The sequence below is a fragment of the Triticum aestivum genome, chromosome 3B (genome assembly GCF_018294505.1).
Source record: "Triticum aestivum cultivar Chinese Spring chromosome 3B, IWGSC CS RefSeq v2.1, whole genome shotgun sequence".
NCBI classification, from domain to species: Eukaryota; Viridiplantae; Streptophyta; class Magnoliopsida; order Poales; family Poaceae; genus Triticum; species Triticum aestivum.
In genome coordinates, this window is record NC_057801.1 from 356,516,723 (window position 1) to 356,524,985 (window position 8,263).

The following is an 8,263-nucleotide window of genomic DNA, read 5'->3' on the forward strand; positions in this document are numbered from 1 at the left end:
ATTACTATGTAATCTAGATTATTGACTCTAGTGCATGTGGGAGACTGGAGGAAATATGCCCTAGAGGCAATAATAATGTTATTATTTATTTCCTTAATTCATGATAAAAGTTTATTATTCATTCTAGAGTTGTATTAACCAAAAACTTAGTACATGTGTGAATACATAGAAAAAACATATAGTCGCTAGTATGCCTCTACTTGACTAGCTCATTAATCAAAGATGGTTATGTTTCCTAACCATAGACATGTGTTGTCATTTAATTAATGGGATCACATCCCCTTGTTAGAGTCCAGACCAAAATGGAGCTCTCCCGTGCGTTTGGATTCTGGACCATCCGATCGTTTTTCTGATGCAATTCCCGTCGTCGGATCTCGGGCTCGGCTCACGTGAGGCGTCGGATATTTACCAGATCGCTGTGAGCCGTCTGATAAAATTCCAATGGAAACATAATGTAAATACCGTGCCCCCACCAGGGCATTTCGGTAATTTCGCGTAGTGGGGGTATAAAAGGGGGCCACTCCTTTGACGGAGACCTACCCGCCTCCTCCCTCGCTCGCTCCTGCAGCCGCCTCCTCCCTCGCCCGCTCTGCCGTCGCCTCCTCTACTCTTCCCCCCGCCCGTGCCTCCCTGCCCCGCTCCCGTCCGCCAGCCCCACACCGCCGTCATCTCGCCTCCGCGTCCTCTTCCTTCCTCTCCCTCCGCTCCGCCCGCGCCCGCTCCCTCCAGGGGCGACAGCGACAAGGACGGTGCGCTGCGCCCGCTCCCTCCGTGAGGCTGACTGACCTTGCCTCGCCGCTCCTCGCCCCAGTCACCGACCCGCTCCTCTGGAGGCGGAGGAACGCCTCGCGGGGTACGCCATGCTCGTGTGGTTCCTCTTCGAGCACGCCGGGTACAGCCTCGCGTCGGTCCTCTCCAACGCCGTCCTCCTCCTCGCCGTCATCCTCTTCTTCTGGCCAAGTCCGCCTCGCTGCTCAACAGGTTCGTGCGTTTATTCCCCACTTTGCTCTGCCTGGCAACTGGCCTGAACTGAATTACGCCCCTGCTTCACTGTGGCCGTATGCTCCGTGGTCACTGATGCATGTTGTATACCTACAGATTAGGACCAAAATTGGAGAAGTTTCAGCCATGCAGATTAGAACTGAATTATGCCCTGCTTTACTGTAGTTGTATGTTGTTACTGCTGAATTGTTTGGTCCATTGTTCAAACTAAAGTCGTCCAGTCGGTTTGCTACAATGTGTATTACTGTACTTAAGATGTTTTGTGGAATTTGGGCATGAGCACTTCGGAATTTGGCTGTAGTTTGAGATTAATCTTTGGGAGATGTTAGAGTGGGTTAAGAGATTGATCTGCCCGAGGATCTTCTAATTTGATGTTGCAGCAAAGAAGAGGATGGGAGATGGGAACGAGGGTGGGCAGTGGTTAGGCATCGGCGCCGGAGACGCGGATCCGCGGCGGAGCAGGATAGGTGACGAGGACGACATGTGGCTCCTCATGGCAAAAGTAATTTCTCACATCCCCTCCCTGGCTCCCTTCCTCTCCTTCCCTACTGTCGTAACCCCACCATCCGGCTTGTGGAGAATTCTCAGTTGAGGAGAGGGTGGCGCTGCCGTATCCATTCTCCTCAGACGATATGTTTCCATTTCCTCTTCCTCAATATGCCTTCTCCCAGTTGTTCTGGCTTCTTTGAGCATGGGCTGATGTGTAGGCTCGATCTATTATTTTGCAGGTCTTGCTCGCCGTTGGTTGTAACATCATCGCCTCCTAGACAGGTTTGTCTGATTCGAGAGGTGTCGTCGTCTGAGAGGTACGCACATGTGATTCAATTTTTTTTGCCCGTCCATGCATCTTTAGTTCTATGTGCTAGGCAGTTGTTTTCTCCGAATGGCTACATGTACTTCTATAGCTTGTTAATTCCTTCTCAGCTTGTTTTATTTACATGTGTATGGACAAACTAATGTGTCTTTGTGTTGGTTGTTCCTTCCTTGCCGATATGGCAACTATTTTAGATGTTGGCCAGTTAAGGTTTGTTGCACATAATAGTGGTGAGCCGCCTCAACACCTTGGGTGGTTGTCCTCTCCTTTGTTATGAGCTTGCTGCCTGTTGCGCTCGCGTCGTCGCCGTTCTTGCGCCGGTGCTGCTGCTATGTAGGGCTGCTTTGGATGGTTGCTCAGCGCTGGGGTTGCGGTCTCTACCATTGACCTTTTGATACTTGCTTACTGATGATTTAAAGTTGTGTCTGTTGCCAAACTTAATTTGAAAACACTGGCTTGTTTGTAGGGTTCTATTTTCTTTGCCAAGAACTTGTGATTTATGGCTGATGTCAATTCTATTTTTTAGATGCTTGCGGAGTGCATGGGGGAGGCGCACATGGTTGATGATTATGTTCTAGGTTGGCCATTGAGAGGGACGCCCAAGCAAACTCCGCCAGGTTTCAGGTGCACGCTCTCTATCCCTGTTTTTGTCTCTCCAACTAAACTTGAGAATCGTACACTCTGGTATATAAAGTTAGTTACTGGGTGTACTAGCAGTTATGAAAGTTAGAGCACATACATGCTTGATTTTACTTCCTTTCATACAGGGCATTCTATAATTACTAAGAACTGATTTGTTGAAGTTTGCCTCCCTATTTTGTCCAGATAACTACTTCTGGTTAGACAGGGGAAATAAAAGGGTAACCATAGATATATGGTCTAGCATCACGAGGTTCAGGTTCCTGCTGTTGATCAACCATTGCTTCGGTGGAGGTGGGTTATGCTTGATTATGTTCTTCTTTGTATTTTTGTTCATGGCCTACACTGGTGTTATCATCTATTCTGTTTCGAAAATTTCAATGGCTTAGTTTCATGTCCCAGTACCACTTGGAGTACAACTAAGTACCTTCTGACAGGAGAATAATGCATGTATTTACCTATGGTTATTGTTTCCTATCAGAAACATATCTAACTTGGGCCCGTTTTATGTGATATTTGTTTTGCATTTTCTGTGTGTGTAGATGCTTAAGCTTAAGCTTCTGTCATTTGCTTCAGTTAGAGATTAAAGAAGACTGAAATTGAGTCGATTGTGTATATACTTGATATATATGAATGGTCAAAATACGGAAGTGCTTTTATGAAAGTCAAATATGCAGTTGTCTTCCTGTTTGAATCTTCATTGGTGATTCCAAGTTTGCTGCTTCCCAAAAAGTGGAGATTTGTAGTACGGACAGAACTTCAACCTATTCAACATAGATCTTACACTGACCAGACAATAGTATAATATTTTTTTATTTACGGCCTTAGAATTGTATTGCCACAAAAAAACAGATTTGGAATCTCAAAGAAAGTAGGTTCTTATGCTACAGAATTGTTTCCTCTACTTATAGTTAACCTCTCTATTTTGTCGTCTCTAATAGCCAAGATGAGTGCTCTACACTTACGACTCATGCTAACTGAATTGGTGATGTTTGTTTCTTCACCTCGATTGACGCCACATGTTCCCTCCAGTGAGTCTTGACACCATGCTACAATTAAAATCGCCCTTTGGTTGCTTGAACGCATTTGATTAATTGCAAATTTTGGTACACTATTTTGATAGGAGTGTTCTTTGCTTACGTTCACACTTACTAGGTGTTTTTAGAACGTTTGTTAGAGAAAAGTTCATGTATCTGGTACCTTAGCATTGTTAGCTTTTAAACTTGTTTTTATGTCCATCATCCAGACACCATCTTATGTTCTTCTCAATTTGTGTGCGCGAAAGTTGCAATTCCTTAAAGCAATTATAAAAAATGAGTTACAATCAATTATTGTTGTATGTTTCTTTTTAATATCTGGATATAAAAATTTAGCTCTGTTATGCCCCCCTTAATTTTTTCATACAGAGCTAATATTTGTCGAGGTATCACAGAATCTGCTAGCAACTATGATCATTTTTCTCGGTACGAGTTTGCAGCTCGTCGGCAACCACATCTGAATCATTGAGTGCAAACTGGTGATAGCGAACTGGTCTGTTCGGCAGAAAAGACAATTTTTTTGTGGCTGCCAGTTACAGGTTTTATATACTCTTACAGTCTTCAATGTTGTTTTCAGCTCATGTATACATCTATTGCATGTCCATTTCCTGTTGTTTTTGTGCAGTCTATATTTGAGAGGTTTGACCGTGACCGAAGTGGTAAAATTGATGCGTCACAGCTGCGCAATGCTCTTCTTATTCAGTTTCTCCAACTGCACTAGACTTGCTCGTGTCTAAATTCGACAAGACTGGGGCATTAGCAAAGCAGTCCAATATGGTAACTTTATAGAGAAAGTTGACTCCTTCAATTTAATTTGGCTAATTATTCCAAATCAACAGTACAAGCTTTTATAATATCCAATCTGTTAAAACTTAGTTAACTTTAAGTTTCTATGTTTAAAATATATATTGATTCTCAGTTTTTTCTTCTTATTTCAGATTAAAATTGGTGAAGCATTCATGTTCAAAGCTTAGCTTAGTCAGATTTTATTCAGGAACTTTATTTTATTTATTAATGTCATGGTGTTCATGTTCTAGGCTTAGCTCAACCAGATAACATGTAGGGAGTTCAATTTTATTTGTTAATATAATGGTGGAATCATATATCTCTAAGGTGCAGTCATTAGTCAAGTGTCAGTAACTTGTTGGTAGTTCTATTATGTCATGAACTAAAATGTTAAGGAGATTTCTTCCATTTTATGAATTAACGATGTGGCCAACTGTTGTGAAGTCTCAAAAATGAGAAATGGTTGCCCATCAGCTGGGCTCTTGATTTTCTGCTTGGTTTTGTGAAATACATTTTGATTAGGGTTAAGGTTGGCCCTTGGTCTCAGGTTGCCGCGTCGTCCTCGTCTTCGGCTTGCAAGGGATTGGATCTGGTGTGATTGATTCTTCCACTCGCAAGGTGGGTACATCCTATGTTTCGATTTCTTCCACGAGTTTTGGTTTGCCTTGCCGGATTGCTTCGCGTCTATACACGATTATACCCAAAGCTCACTTTCCTTTCGTAACTCATATGGGGTGGCTCTTGGATCCGTCTGTCCTGTTTAGGTTATGATGGCCGACGAACAACTCCAAGTTCACGGGTCACCGGGCTCGCCGGGTGACGCTGGCTCCAACAGTTGTCTGTGAGCATTTGCCCAGGTCAATTGACATTTGTCATGGCCCTTCTCTATTTTTACTTGGAAAAATATAGTCCGTATGTGCCTCAGCGATTTTTAAAATCTAAGGAAATGCTCTATGCAGAAAAATACATATCTAATCTAGGGGGTATATGTAATAGCGGTAGATAAATAATACTGTTTAGATTCAGGCAGTATACTACAGTCTGCCTTCTGGAGAGGGGGCCTATGCTTGCTGAGTTCTTTGTATGGTGCCTTCAGGGAGGTTGTGCGGTGCTGAGCGGATGTACGGTGAGTTCTTCATAATGGAGTCAAGTCACACTTGCCATATGGATCATATGTAAGCTCTTCCTGCTAACCTACAGGAGTACATTTTGATGCTTCAAGTCTGAACCTATGTAACTTGTGAACTAATGCCTCCCTGAGTGTGTGTGTGTGCGCACTATGTTAAATCAAATGCCTTCAGACTGCTATGAAGTAATGCCACTTGTCATATTGACCAAATTTCATTGCTTGATGGCCATTTAGAGTTGTCAAAAATCTGGGACTGTGAAGTCCATTTACATTGTCAAAAATCTCGGACTGTTTTCAGAGTTGCTACAACAATGGAATTTTCAGTTTGACAAAACCGTTTAAACTGAAAATCTGGGACTTCACATTTGCTACAACAGAGTTGTCAAAAATTTAGTTTACACTGTTAGTTTGACAAAAACTGTCCAAACTAAAAATTCAGTTATAATGGTGTAGGCATTGTTAATCTTTGGGGATAATTGTGGATGTTGTGAAGTGATTTAGATGTCTTCTTTGCTGTGCATACTGGCATCAAATAATTCCAACTTAATCAGTAGAAAATTGGTAACTCATGTAGGTTGGCATCAAATTATTGCCAGTAATACATTTATTGGCAATCAGTACATGATCAGTGACTGAATTAGTACATGCATAATCATCCTAGCTCCCTTGTTCCATACAACTGTAGAAATATAGTCCACAATATGTTGATTTGCATCTTGTTTGAGCTAGCTGGCACTGTACGGTTCAGATGTTGTAGGCTGCAAGCATCAAAGTTGAAGAGGCTATTAACAGAAATAATTTTCTCATATTCTTATTTTTTCTTCAAGTAATTTGTTTTGTTATCAATGGTCTAAGATTTGGTTCTTGATTAAAACTGTCATGCCTTCTTTTTGCTTGTTCTAATCTGCGAAGTAGTGACTGGTCAGGTTGACCTTTTTTTTCAAAAATGAAAAAAAATTCTACTCCTAGATAATACATTTACAGTACTAAAAAATTGTAAACTGGAACCAAATAGTTTCTTCTTTGATTTATGTGTCGCTTGAAGGTGCATATATGTAACTAATGGCCCGTAGGTTACCATTCTGTGTGATGTGTCATCCATAGACACACTTTTCTTTTCTTGTATTCCAATCACACCCTGTGGTGACCTTGGTTCAGCCAAGAGCACGTGGTGATAGATGTGTCCTCTTGTTTGACAAAAAATTATTCAAAACTTTGCTTTACTGAATGCAATTTGTCCTGTTTTGTCTGAACTTGGTTCAACCAGGAAAATATACTCCATTCTTACTGAAACTTACTGAACTAACAGTAGGAGCAGGGAAAAATGGAGCTGCAACCAAGCTAACAAGAACCAATCTAAAGTTCTGAAGCTTACTGAATCAAGATGCAAGAAGATGAGGATGTAACCAATGCTATACTCCATTTTTATTTACTGAATCTGAAGTTCTGAAACATACTGAATCGTATCTAATGCAGTTTTCAAGTTTAGTTAGTCAACCCAGTCCATTAATTCTTAGCTTAGACTGAACATTTGGTTACTCCAATTAATCCAGGTTACTCCAATTAATCCAAATTACAGCCACTACTCCAAATTACAGTCACTATACAGGATATACAATTCAGTTTAGGCGCTCATCAAATTACAGAACAAACATCCAATTAATCTAACTGGATGATCCACTGGTGATCTAATTCAAATCAATTTCACATCAATCTGATCTACAATGATGTTATCCAAACAATCTCACATCAATTTGTCCACATGACAGCAATTTTTGGGAGGGGCGCTGGTACCTTCAACAGCAGCAGAGCCGGGGTCACCTGGACGAATAAGAAGATTGGGGCCACCTGGACGAAGATCGGGAGCTGCACCACCACTAGCAGAAGCAATAGAGGCGGAGGAAGACGGAAACAACAGAAGAGGCCGGAGTGGCGAAAGACAACGTGCCGACGGCCGAAGCGGACGGCGCAGGCCCTGCGAGCGGTGGTGGTCACCTCTGTGGCAGCTGCGCAGGTGGGCGGCGGTGCTGGTGACTCGAGAAGGACGACAAGGAGGTTCTGCCCGTCAGCCGTGCAGCTGCCGTCCGTCAAGGTGTCACCGCAGAGGAGCAGGTGGGCGGGGGGAAGCTCGCCTCCGTGTGCGCAGGTAAGCAGGGGTGCAAGTTGGCAGCTGTGGTGCAAGCTGAGCTCTACGACGGCTAGGGCGCGCGGTGCCCCGCGGTGACAGGGGAGACGGTGGCTGGGGCACGCAGTGCCCGCGTGCGACGGGGGTGGAAGATGGGTTGATTAGCAAGAGAATTAAAAGGATAAGGGTTTATTTGCAAAATTATAAATGAACTAAGATGAGGACAAGTTTTCCCGGACGGATAGAGTATTTGATACATATAAATATTGTGCTCAAGAAAGCTTATTTATCTACTGTTGCATACTTCAATATCACCTATGTATATGCCTTTGAATGTCAACATATAAGTGCTTTATCATCCCCAACATTCAGGATACATAGACGGGGATGATGTTGCTCAAAGGCGAGCACACATTACCGTGTTGAAGGAGTTTTGCCTCTGTTTATGCCTCAAATATCTATGCCGCCTCTTTGTGCTATCACTACTAGGCCCTCTTTATTTTGTTTATCAATCAAATGTTGGATCTGACGAGGATTTACTCAAGCTGGATTTGTACAACTATGGACTATCCCATCCGGTCTTTTATTTAAGCTTTGAAATGAGTGAATTGGATGCTGGGTTTGAACGATTGTGTTCCGTGACTTTTTTTGATGTTATATTATCTATTTCGAACTCTTCTCTGAAGGAGTACCACTATATTTACTTTATTGTGTTTGCCAATTTTTATACT

At 42.6% G+C, this 8,263-nt stretch overlaps 2 long non-coding RNA genes across 10 annotated transcripts; one reads left to right on the forward strand and one right to left on the reverse strand.

Moving 5' to 3' along the window:
• Nucleotides 1–552: 552 nt before the first annotated feature.
• Nucleotides 553–7,993, forward strand: LOC123069894 (uncharacterized). 9 transcript variants are annotated; one of them, XR_006433174.1, is made up of 13 exons: nt 553–981; nt 1,383–1,504; nt 1,731–1,808; nt 2,011–2,189; nt 2,343–2,440; nt 2,642–2,749; nt 3,397–3,486; nt 3,933–4,269; nt 4,826–4,896; nt 5,043–5,135; nt 5,375–5,453; nt 6,717–6,809; nt 7,177–7,993. It is a non-coding gene; the product is annotated as an uncharacterized lncRNA (long non-coding RNA). The 9 variants fall into 9 exon arrangements; XR_006433175.1 differs by lacking the exon at nt 2,011–2,189 and having other exon boundaries at nt 3,888–4,031; nt 4,118–4,269; XR_006433170.1 differs by lacking the exon at nt 2,011–2,189 and having other exon boundaries at nt 3,933–4,031; nt 4,118–4,269.
• On the reverse strand, nt 5,901–7,439 carry LOC123069895 (uncharacterized). Its single transcript, XR_006433177.1, has 2 exons — nt 7,202–7,439; nt 5,901–6,165 (listed from the first exon to the last, which is right to left on the reverse strand). It is a non-coding gene; the product is annotated as an uncharacterized lncRNA (long non-coding RNA).
• Nucleotides 7,994–8,263: the final 270 nt, after the last annotated feature.